The sequence below is a fragment of the Chinchilla lanigera genome, unplaced genomic scaffold, assembly GCF_000276665.1.
Source record: "Chinchilla lanigera isolate Chin_1 unplaced genomic scaffold, ChiLan1.0 scaffold00010, whole genome shotgun sequence".
Taxonomy (NCBI): Eukaryota; Metazoa; Chordata; class Mammalia; order Rodentia; family Chinchillidae; genus Chinchilla; species Chinchilla lanigera.
In genome coordinates, this window is record NW_004955411.1 from 34,910,170 (window position 1) to 34,935,518 (window position 25,349).

A 25,349-nucleotide genomic window follows, 5' to 3' on the forward strand; every position below is an offset into this window, starting at 1 on the left:
CCAATGGCCAGGGACACAGCTCAGTGGCACAGCGCCTGCCTGGTAAGCCCAAGGTCCTGAGTTGGATTCTCGGTACCAAAAAATAAATAAATAAATAAGTAAATAAATAAGAAAGAAATCAAACCATAACAAATGCTGGCATGGCAGGGGTGAAAAAGGAATCTTTTTTTTTTTTTTTTCATTATTGGTGGGAATATAAACTAGTAAGACCATTCTGGAAATCAGTATGGAGACTCCTGAAAGAACTGAAATTAGATATTCCATATGATCCAGTGATCCCTCTGCTATGTATCTTCTCCAAAGAGTTTTAGACATCTTTCTATAGATATACATGTATAGCAATTTTTTTTTTCCTTCTTCCAGTACCAGGAATCGAACTCACGACCTTGCACTTGCCAGGCAGGCACTGTACGACTGAGCTAAATCCCCAGCCCCAGCAATGTTTATTAGCAGAACAACTCTTAAAAGAGCTAAATCCTGGCAACAGCCTGGATACCCATCAACAGATGACTGGATAAAGAAAATGTGGTATTTATATATAATGGAATACTTCTCTGCTACAAAGAATGACAGATTTGAGACATTTGTAGGAAAATGGATGCACCTGGAAAATGTAATGTTGAATGAAATAAACCATACATACAAACATAAATACCATATGGTATCTCTCATTTTGAGTGAGCCACAGTACAACAAAGACATTAATAAAGGATGAATGGAAAGGGACAAGTGGATGTATCTCTTGCAACAGGGAAGTAGTGCAAGGGAAAAAACATGAGGACTGAGGAGGAGGGGAAGGGGAAGTAAGTAGAATAAAGATATGCCATGTATAGGAACCTAATAATCTCAGTGTAAACATATGCTATAACATGAGCTAAGATGAATAATATCAGTAAGAATGAAAATGGGGATAAGGAAATTAGAGGAGAAGGGGGTGAGGGGGACAGAAGGGGATTAAAAAAAAGAAACAAGCTCTGATATGTACATGTAACCTCAACATGATTGCAAACTGCATGAACTGCAAATATGCATTAATAAAATAAAAAAGTGAAAGTTTAAAAAAAGGTCCTTATACATTTAAATAAACAAAAGCATGTTTTGGCAACAAGGCTACTATAAATGGAGACAGGAAGAAGGGCTGAAGGTGGGGGGGATGGGAAAAGGATTAAGGTATCATTATGTACAGGTACAGATTTCCTATGATGAATGTGATCGTAAGACAAACGTACTAACAAAAAATAAAGTGGAGAGCAATGATTTGATAAAAAATTTTAAGCAACATGGAATAACTATTGCTTTTATCATTAACGAATTAAGACTTTTTCATGGTCTCAACGGCACAGTCATTTTCACAGTCCCATACTACTGAAAAAATGAGAACTGCCTGTGCTTACCTACTGGCAAGGAAGGAAGTTAGTTACTATTACTGAGCTTCAAGGACTACCAAGGAAATTCTGCATGTATCTAATTGCACCCAAGTGTTATTTATCAACATACTTTTTAAAACAAATGTTTCCATCAAATTTGTCTCATCTGATCTATTTGTACAGTATTCTCTCCACATTTTCAAATTATACAATTCCTAAATTATGAAATGTGAAACATAGAAAAAACTGTGCAACTCAAAAATTTAGTAGTCGTATAACCTCATAAGAAAAATAAATATTGCCTGGACTGCAGAAATATTCCACTTGGGTCCCCCCTTCACAATCATCTTGCTCACTTCTTACCCAAAGACAGCCTTTATTCTTTTAAAATAAGCAAGTCTGTTTTTCTTTATTGTTTACCACCTAAGCAAGGAACTCAAACACTGCATTTCTGTTTTGCTTACTATGTGAAGTAAATGGAATAGTACATGGTATTTTTGTGCCTTTCCTCCTTCATTTAGCATTTTAATATTTACCCATATTGCTTTGTGCAGATGCAGTTTGCACATTTTCATTGCTGTGCCATGTTCCACCTTAAGATTACACCATGTGTTCATTCCTACACTGGCATGAGTTGTTTTCAGTTTGAGGTTACTATGAATAGCACTATAACGAAGATTCACGTACCTATTTCAAATGTAGTTTTAGAGAACAGCCAGGTTAAAGATATGCACAAACTCAGTTTTAGGAGCTAATACTCCCAAACTGACTATAACAATGTATACTCTAGCATTGTAAGAAGCTCCTGATACTCCATATTCTTAGAGTACTTGATAATATCAGTTTTAAAACTCTAACTTTCCTTGGGGGTACATCATGGTAAGATACTGTAGTCTGCAATATTATTAATGAATTTAAGCATGTTTTCCTATGTTCATTGATCTTTTCAACTTCACTCTTGAGAAATACCCATTTGATGCTCTTGTGCACTTTCCTTTTGCCATTTCTTGTGTACAAGCTGATTTGTAGCAACACAGAATGAGTTATTTGAACATTATATAGGATGCAAATATCTTCTCTTCCGTCCCTTGCTAGTTCACTATTATATGAAGTCTTTTAATGAATGAAAGTTTCTATGATCAAAATGGTAAGATTTATCAAATTTTCCTCTTAGTCTATGAAAGCATAATTTCTGAAATCTTTTTCAATACCAAAATGATACATATGACCATCTATATTTTCTCTTAGCTTTTTTTATATTGGGCTTTTACTCTACATGTGTTTAACAAATTCATTCAGCTTGTTGTCATGAATCAAGTTTATATGTATTTTTAAATCCAATTTTGGGCTCTAATCTACTGCTCTTTTAGTCTACCTTTCTACCATGAACTAATGATACACTATCTTAATAGAATTTTATATTGGTCTTGATAACCAAGAGCAAGCTGTTTTATTGTTTATTCTTGGCCTTTTGCATTTCTTATAAATTTTTACAATCAGATTATTAAGTCACATACATATATATGGAGAATTTCAATGGAACTGTACTGAATTTATAGACCACATTGGGGAGTATTACTATTTATATATTTCTTCCTATGTACAAACACATTGTATCCCTGCAATTATTTCAAGATTTTTACATGACTCAATAAAACTTTACAGTATTCTGAAAAGAAATCTTATTAAGATTCTTAGATTTTTATACATACACGTCTATATATATATATATATATATATATATATGACTTTGATACTGGAAATGGTATACTTTTGTATTTTATTTTATTCATACAGAAGAAAATGAGTTCATTTTTAAAATACCTATATCCAGAGACCTTGCTATGCTAACCTATCTATAATTATTTTTAAAATATAAACAATCATATGTTTATACTGACTTAAGTTTTTCCTTTTTGATCCACCTTATTTTTTTGTTATTTTAGAGAAAAAATAAAAATATGGTATTTCAAAACAATAGGAAATTAACAATTATTAATATATTGTGCATTATCTTTAAAGTAGTTATCTTTAAAGTAGTTGCTCAGATTACAAATTATAGGCATGCAAAATTGAACAAACATAATCACAAACTGTTCTTTTAAATGAATTAAAAGAAATTAGTAGTATAATTATCTTAGCTATCTTGTGTATACATATATATTTTTCTTTTCTTTTCCCTTTCTTCCTTTCGCCTTTCCCTAATCCCAGTTATTCTTTCCTGTTGAGCAGTTTCTTTCCCTTTCACTGTAGATTTTGGATCTTATTTACTCTTTCAGTTTCTTACACCAGGTAGATAATACAATGTTTGCACATGCAAGTCTCATTTATTTCACTTATGAGTATGGTCTCTAGTTGCATCCATTTACCTATAAAAGCGTCAGGTTTATCCTTCTTTATAGGTAAGTAGTATTCCACTGTAAAAAAAAATACCACATCATTTTTATGTATTCCTTGGTTGATGGGCATTTGGGTTGTTTCCAAGATTCAGCTATTACAAATTGTGCTGCTATAAACATACCATAGCACATATATTGCTATGGTATGAAGCTTTTAATTCTTTTGGGAAAATATCCAGGAGGGGAATAGCTGGGTCAAATGGGACCTCTAGTCCCAGTTTTCTGAGGAATCTCCACACTGATTTCCACAGTGGCTGCACCAGTCTACACTCCCACCAACAATGTAGAAGGGTTCCTTTTTCCTCACAGTCCTGCCAGCATTTGTCATTGGTTTTTGGATGATAGCTATTCTTTCTGAGCTGAGATGGAATCTCAGTGTTGTTTTAATTTGCATTTCTCAAATGACCAATAATGTTGAATGCTTTTTCATATGTTTGTTTCCCATTTGTATTTATTCATCTGAGAAGTATGTATTCATCTCAGATGCCCATTTTTAGATTGGGTCTTTGAATTTTGGGGGCCTGATTTTTTTCAATTCTTTATATGTTCTAGATAGAAGTCTTTTGTCTGAGGTACAGTTGGATAAAACTTCTTCCCACTCTGCAGGTTTTCTTTTCACTGTGCTGGTGATTTCTTTTGATGTGTAAAAACTTTTTAATAAGGTGAGATCCCACTTGTTGATTCCTGGAAGTACTTCTCGTGCAGTTTGGTTTTTGTTCATGAACTCTGCCTACCTCTGTATCTTCAAGATTTCTATCTACTTTCTCTTCCAGTAGATTTAGTATTTATGTTTTAATATTTAGATTTTTGATCCATTTTAACTGTAGTTGAGAGCATGGTGATAGATATGGGTCTAGTTTTAATCTTTGGTATGTGGAAAACCAGTTTTTCTAGCACCATTTATTAAAGAGGCTATCTTTCTTTCAGTGAACATGTTTGGACTCTCTGTCAAAGATAAGGTGGTTGAGTGTGTTTGTAGCTGTGTCTGCATCTTCTAATCTGTTCCACTGATCCTCAGGTCTGTTTTTTGCCCATATCATGCCAATTTTATCACAGTAGGTTTGTAGTATAATTTCAAGTCAGAGACTGTGATTCCCCTTGACTTGCCTTTGTTGCCTAGGATTGCCTTTGCTATTCTAGATCTCTTCTGTTTCCAAATGAATTTTAGGAATGTTTTCTCTAGTTTTGTGAGGTATGCTAATGATATTTTGAGTGGGATTGCATTAAATCTGTATAACAGTTTTGGGAGTAGGGCCATGTTCACTATGTTGGTTCTTCCTATACATGAGCATGGGATATCTTTCCATTTTCTGATATTCTCTTTGATCTCTTTTTTTAGAGTACTATAATTTTCAATGTATAGATCTTTTACTTCCTTTATTACACTGATTCCTCTAGTTTTTTGGAAGTTATTGTGAAGGGTGTAATTTCCCTATTTCTGTGAGTTTGTGTACAAGAATGTTATTGATTTTTGACTGTTGATATTGTATTCAGCTATGCTACTGAACTTGGTTATTAAATCTAGAAGTCTTTTGGTGAAGTTTCTGGGGTCTTCTAGGTAGTGTATCATGTCATTTGCAAATAATAATTTCACTTTTCCCTTTCCTATCCTTATTCCTTTTATTTCTCTCTTGTCTAATTGTGGTGGCTAGTATTTCCAGAACTATACTGAACAGGAGTGGTGATAGTAGATATCCTTGTCTTGTTCCTGATTTTCAATTGAAAGCTTTCAGTTTTTATCCATTCAGTATGATGTTGGCTGTTGGCTTGCCATAACTGGCTTTTATCAGATTGAGGTAGAGACCATCTATTCTACTTTTCTTTTTTTTTTAGTACCGGGAATCGAATGCAGGATCTTGCACTTGCCAGGCAGACACTTGTGCTGCTGAGCTATATGTTTTCTGTAGGGTTTCTATCATGAATGAGTGTTAGACTTTATCAAAACCATTTTCTGTATCTATTGAGATGATCGTGTGATTTTTGTCTTTGGCTCTGTTGATATGGTGTATTACATTTATTGATTTGTGTGTATTGAACCATCTCTGTATTCTTGGGATGAATCCAACTTAGTCATATTGTGTAATAATCTTGATTTGCTGCATTGTTTGCTAGCATCTTATGAGGATTTTTTCATCTATGTTAATTAGGGAGATTGGCCTGTAAATTCTTTTTTTTTGGCTGTGTCTCTTTCTGGTTTTGGTATCAGAGTAATACTTGCCTCCAGGAATGAGTTAGGGAGAATTGCTTCCCTTTCAATTTCATTAAAGAGTTGGAGGAGTATTGGCATTAAATCTTCTTTAAATTTCCTGTAGAATTCAGTCGTGAACCCATCAGGACCTGGGCTTTTCTTTCGGTAAGTTTTTAGTTATGTTTTCAATTTCATTAAGTGACATTGGGTTTTCAGAATTTCTGTATCTTGTTGATTCAGCTTTGATAATTCGTATGTTTCTAGGAATCTGTCCTTTTGTCTGTATTTTCCATCCTATGCAAGTAAAGATTTTTAAAATCGGTATTGATGATCTGAATTTCCACAAGATCTGTAGTGATTTCACCCTTTTCATTCCTTATTGCATGAATTTGAGAGTTTTTTATTATGGAAGTTGGCTAGGCATTTATCAATTTTATTTATTCTTTCAAAGAATCAACTTTGACTCATTAACTCTTTATATTGTTTTCTTAGTCTCAACTGTGTTAATTTCTGCTCTGACCTTTATAATTTCCTCCTTTGTATGGGCTTTGGTCTTGACTTGCTCGTGCTTTTCTAGAAGCTTGAAGTGCAACATTAGGTCACCCGTGAACGTTCTGTTTCCCTGATGTGAAAATTCGATGCTATAAATTTCCCTCTGAGGACTGCTTTCATTTTGTCCTACAGGTTTTGGTAGGTTGTATTTACATTTTTGCTTGACTGTAGATATTATTTAATTTCTTCTTTAATTTCATTTGTTATCCATTGGTTGTTCAGGAGGGTGTTATTTACTTTCCATGTGTTTATAGAGTTTTGTGGTTACTTTTGTCATTAATTTCCAGTTCACTGTGGTTAGATAATATGCACAGGATAATTTCACTTTCACTGCATTTACTTAAACATATTCTATGAGCTAGTATATGGTTTATTTTAGTGAACACCTCATGTACAGTTGAGAAATGTATATTCTTAAGCTGTTGGGTTGAACACTCTGTACACATCTATTGAATCATTTGTTTACAGGTTTGGTTCAGTTCCGTTATTTCTTTGCTGATTTTTTGTCTATTTGATCTATTTCTTTGTGTCAAGGGGTTGTTAAGGTTCCCCATTACAAATGTGTTATAGCTTATTTGATTTTTCATGTCTAGTAGTATTTGTCTTATATAGTTGGGTGTGCTCATATTTGGTGCATATATATTTATGATTATTATCTTTTCCTCTTGCAGTTTTCCCCTACCAAGTATGTAGTGACCTTATCTCTTGAGCATTGCTGGTTTGAAATTCACATTGTCTGCAAACAAAAGAGCTATCCCTGTTTTTTTTCTGGGTTCCTGTCACATGGAGTATTGTTTTCTATTCTTTGACTTTCACTCTATGAATTCCTTTGAGTTAAATGTGTTTCTTGTATAAAGCATATTGTTAGACTTTGTTGCTTTTGATTGGTGAATTGAGGCTATTTATATTTATGATTATAACTGATATGTACTGCCTTGTCTTTTTCATGTTATTTTCCTGCTGTTGGTTCCCTCCTTTCCCCTTTAATTGCCTGCTTTGCTTGGTGGTTTCTTTTTGTTGTTGTTCTTGAAATTGTGGTCATTTTTATCTCTTTCTAGAATATCTTTCAGTACCTCTGTAGTGTTGGCTTGGTGATCATGAACTTCTTCAGTTGTATTTTTCTATTGATTTTGAAAGATAGTTTTGCACAACACATCAATCTGGGTTGGAAGTTGTTTTCCTTCAGGACTTAAAATACTTCACTCAAAGCTCTTCTTGATTTGTGGGACTGTGTTGAGAAGTCTGCTATGATTCTGATTTGCTTTCCCTTATAAGTGATCTATTTATTTTCTCTCTAACAGCTACTGTGTGGCTGATTTTCCTGAAGGTCTGTGTCTTCCCACACAATTCATATTGTTTTGTAGACACCTTTTAATAGATTAAAGAAGTTCCTATTTCTAGTTTGCTAAGATTTTTAAGATCATGAATGATTTCATCAGATACTTTTCCTACATTTATTATTATGATTATTTGGTTAATGTAGTAAACTATATTGATTTTTTTCTTTTGCTGTTACACCTTGCATCCTTGTAATAAACCCAATTTTTACATCTTTACATATAGTTTGCTGGATCTATCAGAGATGAATGAGGATCCCTTATTTATGACTTTAGATCTAGTAATACAGACTCTGCTTAAAAGTCTACTGTTTGATATTAATAGAGCTATATCAGTTTTGTGTTGAATTTATAGTTTTCACATTCCTTTTTTCAACTTCTTTGTATCTATGTTTTAGACATGTCTCTTTGTACAGGTACAGCTAAGTGGTTTTTTTTTTTTTCCTTTAACTCAGACTGATAATCTTTAAATGGTTTATTGATATGATGCTAATGTACCCTCTGCCCAGGATGATCTCCTTGTCCACACTGCCTATTTTCCCCACACCTATTTTTCTTCAAATTTCAACTCAAATGAGAGCATTCCTTGGTCTTCCATCTCTGACTAGATCTGATCCTTCTGCTAAAATTCTCTTCTGGCAACTTACAATTTTTAATTACAACACTTGTCTCAGTTTATATATCTACATCTTCATGATTGATTTGTCTCTTTTAGTATCAAAAAGTAGGTTTTTGTGTTTATCCTCATATCCTGATACACACTTGGCATATAAAGATGTTTAATATATATTTTTTGAATAAAACATTTCTTAACCACAATTCAAATTTCCCTCCTTAGCTGCATAGGAAACTGTCCTGGACACCTATAACTGCAAATCCCTAAGACACATCAAATTCAATGCAAGATTAAACTCATTACATTTTCTCTTCAAATCTAGTCATCATTTTCAATTTTGTTCCACTGTTGCAGTCACTATATCCAGCAAGCATCAAAAGCCTTACTAATTCTATTTCATTAACTCATATTCAGTCTTTTTCTATCGTCCCTGCTACTGCTTTAATTCAAATCCATCGTCTCTTATTTGAACTACATTTGCCTTCAGACTTAGTTTCTCCTACTATTCCACTTATGGCACCCTCTAACCACTTCACCCTGCACTACTGCTTCAAGGTGATAAAAACTTAAATCTGACAGTGTCCTCCTCTTGCAAAAACAAATTCTTCCAGAATTTCTTACTGTCAGGATAAAGTCCAAATATGATACACAAGGTTCTTCAGGATTCAGCCCCTTCCTAGCCTCATCTCTCATTGTATTCCTACTGCATAGTCCAGTCACTCTTTTGCAATTTTATTTCATCCAGCACTTTGCCTAGAATGCCTTTCCTTTTACTCTCAACACAATATTTAATTGCTCAAATCTAGACTCATGTATCACCCCTCTGAAGCCTAACTGAATCCCTGGGGCAGATGTAGCCACCTACTTTCTGGTGCCCACAACTTTGACCTGTATTTGACATACCTAAATTCTATCGAATAACATTCTACTACACTGTTCTTGCTTTTTATATCTATTCTTAAATGACAGATCCTAGACAGCAAAAATCTTACCTTACCCTGCTTACTTTTCAAGATCTAGAAAACAGGAGATCAATAGTTGATCAGTACATAAATAAAAGAACAAAATCATGAGGTGAAAGGAAGCAAAACTTTTTTTCTTTAGGTTACTAACAAGACAAAATGACATACACACACACATACTCACTTTCACACACACTTTCTAAAGGAAGTACTTAATTGTGATTTAGGGAACTGCTTTTAATTTGCATAAAAACAAATACATCTGAGAAAAATAATACCTTATAATTGCATTGGGGAATCATATGTTTGCTAGAGAAAGATGAATATCTTACTCATTTTTGCATCTTTAGCTCCATGGTATAATAATCACACAAATTTTGATCACAGGAATGTTGAATAGCACAGGATGCACTATCAAGGTATTATGCTAATCTCAAATGAAAAAACAGGTTTGTTATACAGTAATTAAAGTAGGTACTTTCCTGAAAGAGTTATAACATACCATACTACAGTGATACATGCATGCCCATGTTCTATCAGCACAACTCAAACAAATCTTGGAAGCAGGTTATATGTCAATCAACAGACAAATGGATTAAGAAAATGTGGTATTTATACACAATGGAATATAAAGGATGAATTTGAAAGGAAAACGGGTGCACCTTAAAAACAAAATGCTGAGTGAAATAAATCAGACATACAAGTTTAAAGATCATATGGTCTCTCTCATATGAGAAAAGCAAAGTATAAACAAAAAGAAAAGTAAATAAAATATAGTGCTTGTATACAATAGAATATTACCCTGCCATAAAAAAGACAAACTTGATTCATGTGCAGGAAAATGGATACACTGTGAGACCAGAATTTTAAGTGAAATAAATCAGACATGCAAGCTTAAATATTGCATGGTTTCTCTTCTTTGAGAAACCTGAAGTACAAAAAAAGAGCAAATTAAAAGACAGATAATAGGAAATAGGGAAACAGAACTTTTACAAAAGAGACAAGACTAAGAGATGGAAGGAGTGAGGTGAGGGGTGCAGAAGGGAGTGTTTACAAAAGAACCATGAGTGGCCTGAGTGGCTGTCCACTCAGGACACAGCCACCTCAGGTGCTCCCGGTAAGGAGGGTCCTCAGGTCTGCTGCTCCTTGGTGCACCTTATTGCTAGTATGACCACCATGATGAAAAGTAAGAAGTCTTTCAGAGACACCCTCCCTCAGCTGCACCTCTTCTTGTACAACTGACCACCAGAGTTCCTGAGGTTACTGCAGTGAGCTGGATTTTGACCTTGCTTTTCTACCTAGCTTTCGATGGGTTCCTGGCTGTACTCTTCTCATTCATAATGTGGGCTATACCTCTGACTGAATGATGAGGTTCCACAGTATCATGACCAGATTCCTAGTCCAGGACTCAGGTATTTTCCAAATCAGTGACTACACTAGAATATACATTGTGTCTGATCCAGTTTCTATGAAGGGTACATTAAAGACCTTATGAAATTTCTAAAGTCACAGTCTTTAGAAGAACAGAAGAATCTCACTGTACTGAAGGAGCACTTTTTGAACAGAAGAGTCCAGTTTACATTGTAAGTCAGCTTCTATTACTTCAAGCATGCAGCAGTATAAATCAGAAATAAATCTTGATTTTGGCTATTCCCAAGGACAACCTTGTATTCTTGTGAAAATGAACTGAATAACTGGATTAAAGCCTGAAAGATCACCAAGATTAGAATGTATTACAAAGGATGAAAACATAGTTGTATCAACTTCTCTTAGTCATGGATTATAGACTTAAGGTATTTTTCATATTATGAAAAAGCTGCATGTGGGATATCTACAGCCTGTTCAGGTCTCCTTTGGATCTAACAGTACAGTTTCAAGAAAGAACTAAGAGTTGACTGCAAAATTAAGAGATCAAGAAACCTAAAAAATGAGGATGACTGTGACAAGATTTTGGGAAAAGGTGCATTCAAAATCACAAGTGCATAGTGTGAGAGGGATGTCTCCAGAGAATAGATGTGCTGTCTGTATTCATTGCATCAGCTGGAATTCCTAGGCCACCTAGGAGAAATGGTGTGCTACCTGACACTGGATGACAACACACTATGCTTCCAGATCACAGGGTTCAGTGTCCTCTGAACTGCCTGCCTGTTGCCTCTGCTGCCCTTTCAACAAGTATACAGTTGTCAGATAGGGACCAGTTAACACCTGACTGCAAGCATTAGGATGGGGAGGTGTCCTGTTGTCTTTTTAAATGTTGTTTGTTAAATGGCTAAAGCACAATGTGTTGTGCAATGTAAGTATTTTATGGATTTACCACTGGAGAACTCCTATTTTTATGCCAATAAAGTTTTAGGGGTAAAATGATACCTAGCCAACACTAAGTGACCTCATGGCTCCAAGAAATGTGTGTGGAGAAGTTTACAATGGGGTGAAAAAACAAGAATAAAAGCGGATCTGAAAGTGTTATCTTGGACTTTTGTGAAGTTACTTTTTACATGCTGAATTAGCCTGTGGATGTTTTTGATAAGGGCACAAACTTTTTTTTGTAGCATATTTTTTAAAAAAGGTGATGGGACTACTTTAGTGTTGGAACTAAGTCACTTATAAATTAATATGCTTTAGACCATACATGAAACATAGTACTTTTGGGTTAGGATAAATACACACCTAATTTTTTATAAAATTAAATTCATGAGTCTTAAATTGTGTAAGAGTCTGTAAAATATCTTGTTACTCCTTTTATTTAGCATACTTTGGATTCTAATAAAAGATTTACAGTGTGAAATAAAGAATTAAAAGTGTTATGTACATGTACCAACTCCCCACAAGTATAATCATTATGTACAATCAACATGTAAGAAAAAATAGTGCCTTTATGTACAATAAAAGCTTTTTGGAACTAAAATTTTTTCCATGTCTCCTTTTTTTGTTGTTTTTTTTTTTGGTTTTTATAATTTTTTAAAATTTTTTATTTTAAAGAGAATAATAAAAAAAGAACAATAGCAAAATACCAACAACACAGACAAAAAAAGTAAAAACAATAAAAATGATATAGGATTTTAGAACAAAATGATAGGAATTAACAGTGGCTGTTATATTACATATTGTTTGTTTTGGAGACAGGGTTTCACTATATAGTGTAGGCTTGCCTTAAACCTGCTGTGTAGCCTAAGCTGGTCTTGAACTTACAGCGATCCTCCCGCCTCAACCTTCTGAGTGCTAGGAATACAGTAATAAGCCACCACACCCAGACTTTTTGCTTCATTTTAAACAGTATATTCATTGTCTAATTTCTCTTACCCCTCAGTGATTCTAGCAGTTATTTATCTAACTAAACCATCAAAATCTTAATGGCAAAATTTTCAATAAATCCTGACACAGCAGTGCCTTGCTTCACAAACTTAATTCTTTCAACCATTCTGGTTGCACCCGAATTTCAAACTTAGAAAGAATTGAGTTTGTGAACCAAGGCACCAGTGTAATGTCTGTTACACCTCGAGAAAACTGCCTGGTTTCTGTCTCAGAGATTTTTCATATTATCTTTAATGTAATATCCTTTGTCAGATTAGAAGAAGTAAAAATAAAACCTTAATGCTAAAAGGTAGGAACTGGAAAACAAATATAAAATCAAATTTGTTTCCAAGGATTTTTAATAATGCTTTCTGTCTAAAAGCAACAAAAAATTACACAGAATGAATTACATGTAATTAATAATTTACCAATGCTTAACTTGATAACTGAGAGGAAGTTCTTAGCCAGAAAGCTAAACTACACTATAGTAAAACATGAAAAAACTAACTCATGAAACTATTTGTTATCACCATAGCAATCAAAAAAACCCTCTCCACTCCTGTATAACCCAAGTGGTTTTAAAAGTAATTAGGTTTGTTGGAGATTGAAAAAAACCAAACACAACAGGTTTCTTTATATAGTTTTCATATTAACAACTAAATTATAAGCTATTAAAGCAAAAATTAAGAAATTATTAGGGTATATCAATTTAAGAAAATGTCCCGAGAGATTATTTTTTAAGATAAAAAATTAAACTAAAACTTTTGTAATACCTTTTTAATTAAAAAAATACTTTTAACCAGTATGGTCACACATGCCTAAAATCCCAACCCTCAGGAGGTTGAGGCAGGAGGATTGAGTTCAGCGTCAGAAGCCTCAGCAATAGAGGGAGTTCAAGGCCAGCCTGTACTACACAGTGAGACTCTGTCTCAGAAAGCAAAGCAAAGCAAGGAAAAGCAAAACAAAACTTTTTCATGGGTATTCTTTAAAATCCTGATACATATTTTACAATTAAAACCAGAATTAGCTACAGTATCACTTAAGATATCATGTTTATTAAAGGAGTTCCAGTATATTCAAAATCCTTTTTAGGGAAAATAAAGAAAATGAAACAAAATCTAAATAGCAAAATGTTTAACAGCATTTTAAACTAACATTATTTTAGTGATAACTGCTAAAATTAATAATATGTTCTCTAAGTTATTTTAAGAATGCCTTCTGCTGATGCAAAATGAATAATATATACGCATAAAAGTAAAAAGTAACACATAAAGTGTTAAAAATATCTCAAGATCAGTTATCATAAGGGTGTTACAGCTTTTGAAAATCAGAAAAATAAGTTATGTAAATTTTCATTTTTCAAATTAAAAAAACACCAGCAAAATTTAAAAACTCAAAGGACTGGCTGAAGTTAACAAGTCTGAGAAAAATAAAATCACTGCTTATTTAAAAATACATAATATAATTATAGTTAACTGCTCCATAGGTTACATAAACAGCATAAAAATTGAAAGTATTTTATGTTATCAGTGACAAGTGATGAATTCTTTAAGCTTGTGACAATTAAATCATTAACCTATGATCACTTAAGGTTGTTCTAAATTTTTAGAATGTCATTAATATTAAATAATAAAGAAAAATTTATGTTTAGTTATAGAAAATTTAATTTTCATAAGACAGTTTGATTATAAAAGGTCACATTGTATGATCTTTGGAAACAAGTTACCATTCAAATAAAAACAAACTTCAATATTTTAAATACCTCAAAATTCCTGAATAAAGAATTCTGAAGAAATGTCCTACACTTCTCTAAAATTTTTAATTTTAATGTTTATATTATCTATAAAAATGGAATAATGTATGAGGGGAAAAGTCAGACTCTTTAGCTTAAATTACTTTTATTCCGTTACTAAAAAATAAGCAAATATAAAACCAGATGTAAAATCTTGTGTTTCTTACACAACTAACTACAAGACTAAAAGATACAACAAAACTACAAAACAAAAAATAAAAACAGCTACGTTAATATAAGGAGATTCTTTTGCTTTAATCCAATTATTACTTGCTCTATCATTCTTGTACTGGTTGCTTCTAAAATCTGCTTTATTTTATTCATGCCTACTGTGCTATGAAAGATCACAGCTTTTTATCTGAATGAACTGTATTAACACATCACTTGGTTAACACGAGTTAGGCTTACTATATGAACACGTAACATTTATATAGCAATTGTGCCTTTGTAATGCTGTTAAACTGAAATGTCAAGTTCACTGTCACAAAAGCTACACTAACACCATAATCATAAACAGATATATAAACATAGATACATTACTGAGCAAGCAGACTTCTAAAAGACTTAGAATATGTGTTAATTAAATCTTTTTAAAATGAAAATTAAAACAAAAAATTTATAGAGAACTCACAAACATTCAGAAGTATGTCTAGGCCAAGAACCACTCTAGGCTGAGAACCACTAAGCTGAAAACATGAATTCAAAGAGGGGAAATGTGTTACTGAAAAGGAAGAACTAGGAATATAACCTGATTTTTGGTGTTCTTTTGATCATACTACTGTATTGCTTCTTTTATATTAAGCTGAATTCATACACTGTGCACTTCATAAAAACATTTTAATGTTCACTTTCCAGGGAATGAGCAAACTTTCACTGAAGAGAATACAATTATTCTTTTCATCAACAAAAATAGAGGAACACATATTCTTTAAAAGTAGCAACATACATCAGTTTGTGTCACAGATGAGAAAAAACCCACCCACAGACTCCTTCTGCACATGATGTATGCCAAGATATGAAAAAATGTACACCTCCTCTCCATGCCCTGGCCTTTCTCTTATGTTCAGGACAGGCCTCTACTACTCTCTGAAAATGTATTTCTAAATATAGGTTGGTTATCTCTTTCTTGATGCCCATATGAATAAAACTCAAAATTGACAAGCCCTAAAATCATTTTTTCCCTAGCAGAAACCCAGCTCTTGCTTAGTTAACAGTTCTGTCAAACAATAGACAAGTTAGAAATAACAGAATCTTATTACTCTTTCCAATCTTACCACAGGCAACATGTACAAAAACATCCACTAGATAAATTCCTAGCAGAATTGTTTGCATAAAACTGTGTATGTCTTAAAATTTTTAAAAATATTGACAGATAATCTTCTAAAATTTTTTGACAATATGTATTTCCATATACTCACAAACACTGGGAGAAGTATTTTCATTTTCCATATTGTAGTTTGTAAGATATACTATAATTTATGTAACATTCCCCTAGTGCTGAACATTTTCATGATCTCCAAATTTTTTTACAATAAATAATGCTGGGATAAAATTTCATCATATAAATTTTTATCCAAATTTCTATTTTCTTAGATATAAAAACTCAAAGCCTTTGAAATATTAATTTCCAAATTACTTCCCATAAGATTATAGTTTTCATTCACACACATTCATACACATGAGGCCATTATACTACTTTCTTAGTTCAATTACTTTTATTTTTGGTAACAGGAATAGAACTCAGTACCTAGCACTTGGCAGGCAGGCACTTATGCCCTTGAGCTATATCCCCAGCCCTCTTAGTTCAATTACTTCTTATGAGACCCTGGACAGATTATCTTCTCTGTGTCTCAATTTCCTCATCTTTAAAATGAGGATAACACTACTGCCTAATTCAAGGAGGTTGACTTGAAGGTAAACCTGGTTAACACATGTATAGTTTCTACAAAAGTTCCCGACAGTAAGTACACAATAAATATTACTAATATAATTTCTCACCAACACTGAATGTTAGAGGAGATAAAACTGATAGTACTCTGACTCATCTTAAAGTGGGAACAATGTCTGAAAGCAGAAATAGGGAGCAAGGATATTTTCCAAACTTAATATATGTGCAATGTATTTGCAATTATTGCACAGTGCAATAATTGCATAGTGCAATTATTTCTAGGTCTTCTGAAAGCACACAGACACTCTCTTGAGTTTCTGCAACAGTCTGAAGGTGCATGTGATGACACACAGAAATAAATAACCTTTCAAACTTTACCACATACATACAACAGAGCTAATTATTGGTAAGTCTGGGATAGTGATCTCAGTTGCAATTTCTAAATCAGTGTTTCCTTCATTACAACATTTTAACACTATTTCTGGATTTGTTAATTAATTACTTGGAATACATAATCACTTAAACAGGGTTTTTATTATTCCTTAGTTTGGTTCACTGTGATTCCTACAAACAAGGTCATTTGCTATATTCCTGCCTACTCATAGTCTTACAAGATTTTCATATAATTTGTCATCTTGGCATTTCACTGCATAGGACATTTCAAATCTGGGCATTTCAACGTATACTTTCTCTTTTAGACATCTTTAAAATATAAAATAAAAGCAGTGCCAATGTCAGTCTGTAGTGTTAATGGTTTTCAATTCAGAAAATGGCCATCTTTTTAAAGATTGATACACTATAAACTAATTCATTATTCATTTTTGCACATGAGCGAAGTTACCTGAAAAAGTTAAGAAATTTCTCTAAATTCACAAAATTAACAACAGAAGGGCTGAGACTAGATTTTACGTTTCCAGATTTTTTATTTACTATTCTATCCTTAATGTTATTGTCTTAAAATCCACTTTGTATTCCTGACAAATAAACCTCTCAAATTTCACAATCTTCTAAGATTTTTCAAGTTCCAAATAACATTTTCCAACTCCCAGATCACATACTAGGATTAAAACATAGGAGGTAAAGCAGATATAAAAGAAATAAAAGAGCCTCATCTTCCAGGAGCTTACAAAACAATAAGAAAGCAAAGATATACCTCAACAACTTTAAAACAATAGAGATTAACGTGTACCAAAGTCTAAAGTACAGTAAGATGAATTAATTGGTATTCAAAGAACATGAAGTCAAGATAGGCTAAAGAGATTAAGGAAGACAGTGTTGACACAGACCTGTCCACTCCAATGTATTAGCTGCTAGGAACATGTGGCTAAATTAAAATTTTAAAAGTAACTTAAAAATCAGTTCCTTGGTCGTACTAACCACATTTCAAGTGCTCAGTAGCCATGTGTACTTGTGCCTGCAATACAGGACAGAGTTACAGAACACCACCGCCATTACTCAAAGTTCTACTGCGTGGCGCTGCTATTTACAGTGGGTACGACAGTGAGGAGTAAGAATATGTTAACTCAGGAGTAAGAGAGGAGCAATCACAAAGCTTGCTGGAAAAACAAATTAAAGATAAAAAGCAAACTGAAGATCGGGAATTTTGTTTTCTAAAGAAGAATAATTCCTCTTAAAAAAAGTAAAAGATGATGAGAAAACTAACCTTAAAGAGATTTTAGTGCATATATAGACTAAATGTGCAGTCAGTAAATCACTGCATAATAATATTTATACATACATATACAGCTTAAGTAAAAATTGCCAGGTTTCCAAAGTTCTTGAAGCAATTTATACCTCTCCCAGCAACTGAGAGTTCCACAGTTGTTTGAGGTCTTGCTGACACCTGATATCATATACTAATGATATCATCATCCAAGCAATATCAATCAATATTTTACTCTGAAGTTTTGTCTGACTGGCAAGTTTAAGGCCTACATGGGCTACACAGTGAGTTTAAGCCCACCTGAACTGCACAGCAAGACCCTGTCACAAACAAACAAATACAAAGAAAAAAAGACTGTCTCAAAACCCCACCAAAATAATTATTATAAATATTACATGTACTCTTTGAGTTAATCCTTTCTAGAATAAAAGGGGATAAAGTCTCTGACATTCTACAGAAACAGTATTCCCTATATTCTGTAACGTAAAGATTCTATTAAATTCCAAGGTCAAAACATAACAGGACCAACAAAATACGTAACTACCCTAATTCATCTACTGTAAAAGTTTAAATAATAAAGCAATCAGGATTTTAAGATATTAGATTCACAAACATGCATTAAATCACAAAACACATTAATCACAATTTTGAGACAAAATTTAAGAAACTTACAAAATCATCTTTTTAAAAATTATGTTTGATTTCTACCTCTACCCTTACCTTCTTCTTCTCATCATAGATAAAACACAAATATAGAAAAAGTGCTGGTACATTATTATCTTAGTTCTATCTCCTGATTTGGCCATGGAAATGCTGTGTTCAATCAAATCAGTGAGAATAATCAACTGACATCTTTTTTGAGTACCAGAACCATCCCTTTGCATGTATATATTGTTTTTATGCCATTATTCTGTTCCGTTTTTAGAAAAACCCATACATATTGAGTATAAGTGAAGCACGTAAGTCATTTAGTAGGCAGAACTCTAAAAGGGCTCCATGATTTCCAACTCCCAGTGCTGCTCCTATGATTATATATATATAGGCTAAGAGATATTTTGGTGTTTGTTTTGTTTTGTTTTTTGAGACGTCTTGCTGTGTAGTCCAGGCTTGCCTTGAACTCACTATGGAGCCCAGTCTGGCCTCAAATTCTTGGCAATCCTGCCTCAGTCTCCTGAATTCTGGGATTACAGGGGTGTACCACCACTCCCAATTCAAAGAAAAATTTTTAAGATGTAATTATGGTTGTTCATCAGTAGGTTTTAAAATAGGTACTGAAGTGAGGGGGTTTACTCTAACCCAGTGATGGTGAACCTTTTAGAAACCAAGTGCCCAATTCTAAAAGCTGCTTAGTCACTGCAAAGTGCCAATACTATAGTTAAACCTGAGTGTTTGCGTGCTAGGGAGCTGCAAGGGCGGCTTGGCTGTGCGCTGAAAGAGAAGGCGGTGTGTGCCCACTGTCCTATGTGTCACCATTGTCCTAACCTATTACATAAGCCCTTAAAAAGAGAGTTTTCTCTAGCTAATAGTGAGACAGGAGATCAAAGACTCAAAGTATGGAGGACATTCAGAATCCCACTGCTGGCTTGACCACAGAAGGATGACCTGAAAATGATAGTAAGAGTGGCTGTACATGTAGTTTGTTAAGTGCAACCTTTGATGAACAGTCAGGAAAAGAGGAACATCAGTCCTACAACTGCAGGGAACTGAATTCTGCCAATGAATTACATTGTTAAGTTATTTTTCTCCCAGAGCCAACACAAAGGAATGCAGTTCAGTCAATATCATTATTTTTTCCCTCCTGAGTCCCGAAGCAGAGAACCTAGTCAAGACATCTCAGACAGATCTATACAACTGTGAAATAATTAATAGGAATGTTTTAGCCTGCAAAGTTTGTCATAACTTTTCAAGCAGCAACAAAAATTGTGTAAACTTGTCAACTTAAAATGTTTTAACACAGTTAAATTTTAAGAAATTACTCAGAAAGTTCTCTCTGTGCCCCTGGCAATTCTTGCTCCCATAATAGTCCAAGTACTACTTATGTAACTTCTATCATTATACCTTAGTTTCCTTGTTATAGAGAATTTCATGTAAATAGACCCATAAAGAGGTTATTCATTTAGCCTAATGATTTTAAGATTGATTTGTGTTAGTGCAGGTATCAAGAGCAATTCACTTCTATTGTTGAATTATAGTATTTTATTGTGAATTACCATAACTTGCTCATGGATGTTTGGGTTATTTTAGTTTTTACTATAAGAAAGTTACTAAGAAGATTTTGTGTAAGTATTTGTGGGGACATGTTTTTGATCTTAGGTAAATACCTGGGAGTAGCCTAGATTATGTGTGCATAACGTTCTTAAAAGATTATCAAAGTTTTTCAAAGCAGTATTATCAATCTTATATTCCCACCAACAAAGTTCCAGTTACTTTCTATCCTTACCAAAACTCGATACAATCATTTTAATTTTAGTCAATCTAATGTGAAGAGTGGTGTCTCATTATTTCTATTATAGTTAAAACTAGTGCTAACAAAATGTGAATTTTTTCTTTTGCAGTAATTTAAAGGATATGCTGTAAGACTGATTTATAAATATTCTACTAGCTCTAATTGAATATTTAAATTCTGATAATATGAATTCTGCTTACATTTAAACATGAAAATAATGTAAAGATTGTTTTAAAGAGACACAATCCTGAGCCAAGGATATGGCTCAGTGGCACAGCGCCTGCATGGCAAATGTGAGATGGTGAGTTCAATTCCTGGTACCAAAAAAAAAAGAGAGAGACAGAAAGTCCTGAGAGTATCTTTGAGGTGAAAAATGAGAGGGATTGCTTTGAATTCTAAAATAAATTTTAGGAGATGCTATAAAGTCTCCTTTTCTGTAGCTGCAAAAATATTACAGGAAGTGAGTCTACAAACTATCTGACTGATGGCAAAGAAGATGGACAGACAAACAAACCCGTAAGTCTGTTTTAGAAATTCTACTCTTTCCCAAATATTTTTCAGGGCTTTGTTGCTGCTTTCTAAAACAGATTACACTAACAGGAATGAAAGCGCCTAAGAAATGAACACCCTATGCTTCAAAGTAGTTAATATAACATAAAAATACAAGACCTAAAAATACCTTTCAATATCAAAGTAAAAGGCAATAAAAGTATTTCTTTTGAAAAGAATGCTAGTCACAACACCAAAACATCATGTTCTACAATATTTTACTTCCTTGAATTTTCATACAGGAACAATGAAGATAAAAATGAAAGAATATTCCCCCCACAAAGTTATCCATTATTTGTTATTTGGTTATACACAAATCATAAATATTTTCTGATTAATAAATAAATCTGGTTGACAAAATAACTATTCCAACTATAACTATTCAAACTGTGTGTGTGTCCACAAAGGCATAAGTAATTTACCTTTAGAGGATTATTTACTGAAAAATGGGAGCAACCAAACATTCACAAATTTAGAAATATTGCAAGGGATCCTTGTCTGTCCAGACATGACTTCTATCCTACCTTTATTTTGCTAGAAAAAAAAGCTCAGCAAATTTGGAAAGAAAAAATGGTGGAGTAGTAATTTAGTGGCAAAGACAAGCCACTTCAAGAGGCAGAATCCAGATACCTGAGAAACAAAACTTAGTAAAGAGAAAACTAAAAAGAAAGTTAGATCTCTTGGAATTGGGTGGGAGCTGACAGGAAAACTAGAACTCTGGTAAAAGCCATGTATGACAAACCTACTGTGAACATTATATTAAATGGGAAAAAACTGAACACATTCCCTCTACAGTCGGAAACAAGATAAAGATATCCACTATCACCACTCTTGTTTGATACAGTAATCAAAACATTAGCCAGGGCAATCATACAAGAGAAAGAAATAAAAGGGGAAAGGAAGAAATCAAATTACCATTACTTGCACTTGACATTGTCCTCTACACAGAAGACCCAAAAAGTTCCACTAAAAGACTCCTAAAATAACCAAATTCAGCACTGCAGCAAGATACAAAATCAACACACAAAAATCAATAGCATTTCTGTACACCAATAATGAACTCACTAGGAAAGAAATTAAGAAAACAATAGTATCAATGAAAATTAAATACTTAGGGATTAACCTAACAAGGAAGTGAAAGACATCTACAAAGAAAACTATAGTACTCTGAAAAAGAATATCAAAGAGGATATCAGAAAATGCAATGATATTTCCTGGATAGGTAGAACCAATACAGTCAAAATCACCACACTTCCAAAACTATTATACAGATTTAACACAATCCCAATCAAAATATGTAGAGCATTCCTTACAGAACTAGAAAAAGCAATCCTAAAATTCTGGAAACAGAAGAGACCCAGAGTAGCAAAATCAATCCTGGGCAATAAGAGCAAAGCAGAAGGCACTATACTCCCAGATTTCAAGTTATGTTATGAAGGTACAGTGATAAAAACAGCATGGTACTGGCACAAAAACAGGCATGTGAATCAGTGGAACAGAAGACAAGAAGCAGACACAAATTTAGGCATATTCAGTATCTTTCACAAAGGGGCCAAAAATATACACTGGAGGAAAGATAGCCAGCTTCTTTAATAAAAGGTGCAGGGAAAACTGGCTATCCACATGCAGAAGATGGGATGTAGACCCATCTAAACTAAAATCAAAATGGACCAAAGATCTAAAAGTTAAAACAATCTGCTAGAAGACAAAATCTGTTAAAACAATCTGCTAGAAGATAAAATTGGTAAAACTCTTGAAGATATAAATGTAGGCAAAAACTCGGAACAAAACTCCAGATACACAAGAAACTGCATCAAGAATGAACAGATGGGATCATATCAAAATAAAAAGCTTCTGCACAGCAAAAGTAACAACCAATAGGGTAAAGATGTTAGTGAGAATGTAAACTAGTATCACCACTATGGAAATAAGGAAGGAGATTCCTCTTTTTGGGGCGGTGGGGGTGATTACTAGGAATTGAACCAAGGACCTTGTACTTGCCAGGCAGTCACTGTGCCACTGAGCTATATCCCTGGCACCTGACATTCCTCGAACACCTAAAACTAGAAATTCCACTTGACCCAGATATACCTCTCCTAGGTATCCCCAAAGAGTTAAAGACATCATATTATAGTGATACATACATACCCATGTTTATAGCAGCAGAACTCATAATAGCTAACTCTTGGAATCAGTCTATATGTCTATCAACAGATGAATGGATAAAGAAAATGTGGTACAGTGGTATTTATACACAATGAAATACTACTCTACAATAGAGAAGGCTAATCTTGAGTCACTTGTAGGAAAATGGATGCATCTTGAGACCATAATGTTAAGTGAAGTAAGTCAGACACAGAAGCTTAAATATTGCATGATTTCTCTTATGTAAGAAATCCAAAATAAAATGGAGAAAATATAGAATCTTTAACAAATGATGCCGGAAAACTGGATATCCAGTTGTAGACAACTAACACAATTCCTATCTATCATTCTCTATAAAAGAAAGTTCAAACTAGCTCAAAGATATAGTTATATGACCTGAAACTCTGAACTTGCTAAAAGAAAGGAAAAACACTTGAAGTCATAAGCTCAGGCAAAGACTCCCCGAATTTGACTTCAACACCATAAGAAATAATTTCAAGAATCAACAAATGGAACTATGTCCAAGTAAAAAGTTCCTGCACAGCAAAGGAAACACCAACAAAAAGACATGAGACATGCTACATGAGAGAAAAATCTTTGCTAGCTACTTTTCTGACAAAGAGTTAAAGTCTAGACTATATAAAGAACTCAACAAAAATGACAAAAAGTCTAATCAATAATTAGACATATAAACTAAACAGACATGTCTCAAAAGAGGTACAAATAGCCAGTTACCTTTAGCCATTAGGGAACTGCAAATCAAAAAACTACATTGTACATCGGGGATATAGCTCAGCAGCACACCCTGCCTGGTGAAGTCGTGAGTTTGATTCCTGGTACAAAAAACAAAAAACAAAAAACAAAAAACAAAAAACAAAAAAAAACTACACTGAGATTCCATTTCACCCCAGCCAGAATGGCTATATCAAGAATACAAAAAACAATTAATGTTGGTGAGAATGCAGGGGTGAAAAAAAGGAACTGTTTCTAATACATTGCTAGTGGGAATGTAAATTATTATGGAAATCAGTAAAGAGGTTCCTCAAAAAACTAAAAGTAGAACTATTATATGACCCAGTTATACCACACCTTGATATATACCCGAAGGAATTAAAGTCAGCATACTATGGGAATACTTGCATACACTTAGGATGGCTCCATGCCTTGGCTATGCAAGTATTCCCATAGTATGCAATTTCTAGCTAGGATTCTCAAAAGATATGACTCTACTGTTCATACACCCTGAATCAATCAGACTACAGATTCCTTATTTTGTCTAATTTCCAACTTCTTCTATAGTGAAATCAATACAATTGATTCAACTTATAGCTCATCTTAAATATTAAAGCTGTTACTATTTTATCATGACTGTTTCTTGGTTTAGGATAAGGTTGAGAGACTTATATATCAAAACAAATCTAGGACCAATAGGCTAAAGTGAAGAAAAGACATTTGTCAGAAAACTTTTTATAGCAGACATGTCAAATGAAATAGGTTGCTTTCAGAAAGGATGCTTTTACTTGAGAGATTGCACTATATAACCTCTTAAGATGCTTTCTTGTTTACAATCTCATATAATACAAAAGGGAAATTTTAGAGAACAAGTCAGTGATGGTGAATCTTTTAGAGCTTTCAGTAGAAACAAATAGCCTGCTGCAGCACACATGTCATAGGTTCACCACCACTGGAGTAAGTAGAGAAGTCTTCATTGACCCCAAGATAAAACTAGTGAACAATTCGTTTAAGTAAGCTACCTGACTCCATTAGCTCAGCAAATTTCTTAAACGATATAATTCATGAACGAGATACACTGGTGCATCCCTGTAATCCCAGCACTTGGAAGGCTGAGGCAGGAAGAGCACTATGAGGTCAAGGGCAGCCTGGGCTACACAGTTTGAGTTCAAGGCCAGCCTGAACTACCGAGCAAGATCCTGTCTCAAAAATCTATATATATTTCACGTTGGAGTTAATAATGAAAATTAGAACCAGCTATCACTCTATTTATTAAGGATGTCTACTTCCCTCCTCATATAGCTCAAGCCAATTTATCCTTCAGTGTCCTGAACAAATCCTTCCTTTGTCATGAAAACGTCAATATACCTAGTTCAGAATGAGTTACTTCCCCTGAATTCATGCTCCTTATTATTTTTACTA

General features: G+C 33.7%; 1 protein-coding gene and 1 pseudogene across 3 annotated transcripts in view; one reads left to right on the forward strand and one right to left on the reverse strand.

Moving 5' to 3' along the window:
• Positions 1-25,349, reverse strand: part of Wasf1 (WAS protein family, member 1) — a 73,384-nt gene that overhangs the window by 16,883 nt on the left and 31,152 nt on the right. The window lies entirely within an intron of this gene.
• LOC102024540 lies at positions 10,435-11,407 on the forward strand (annotated as a pseudogene).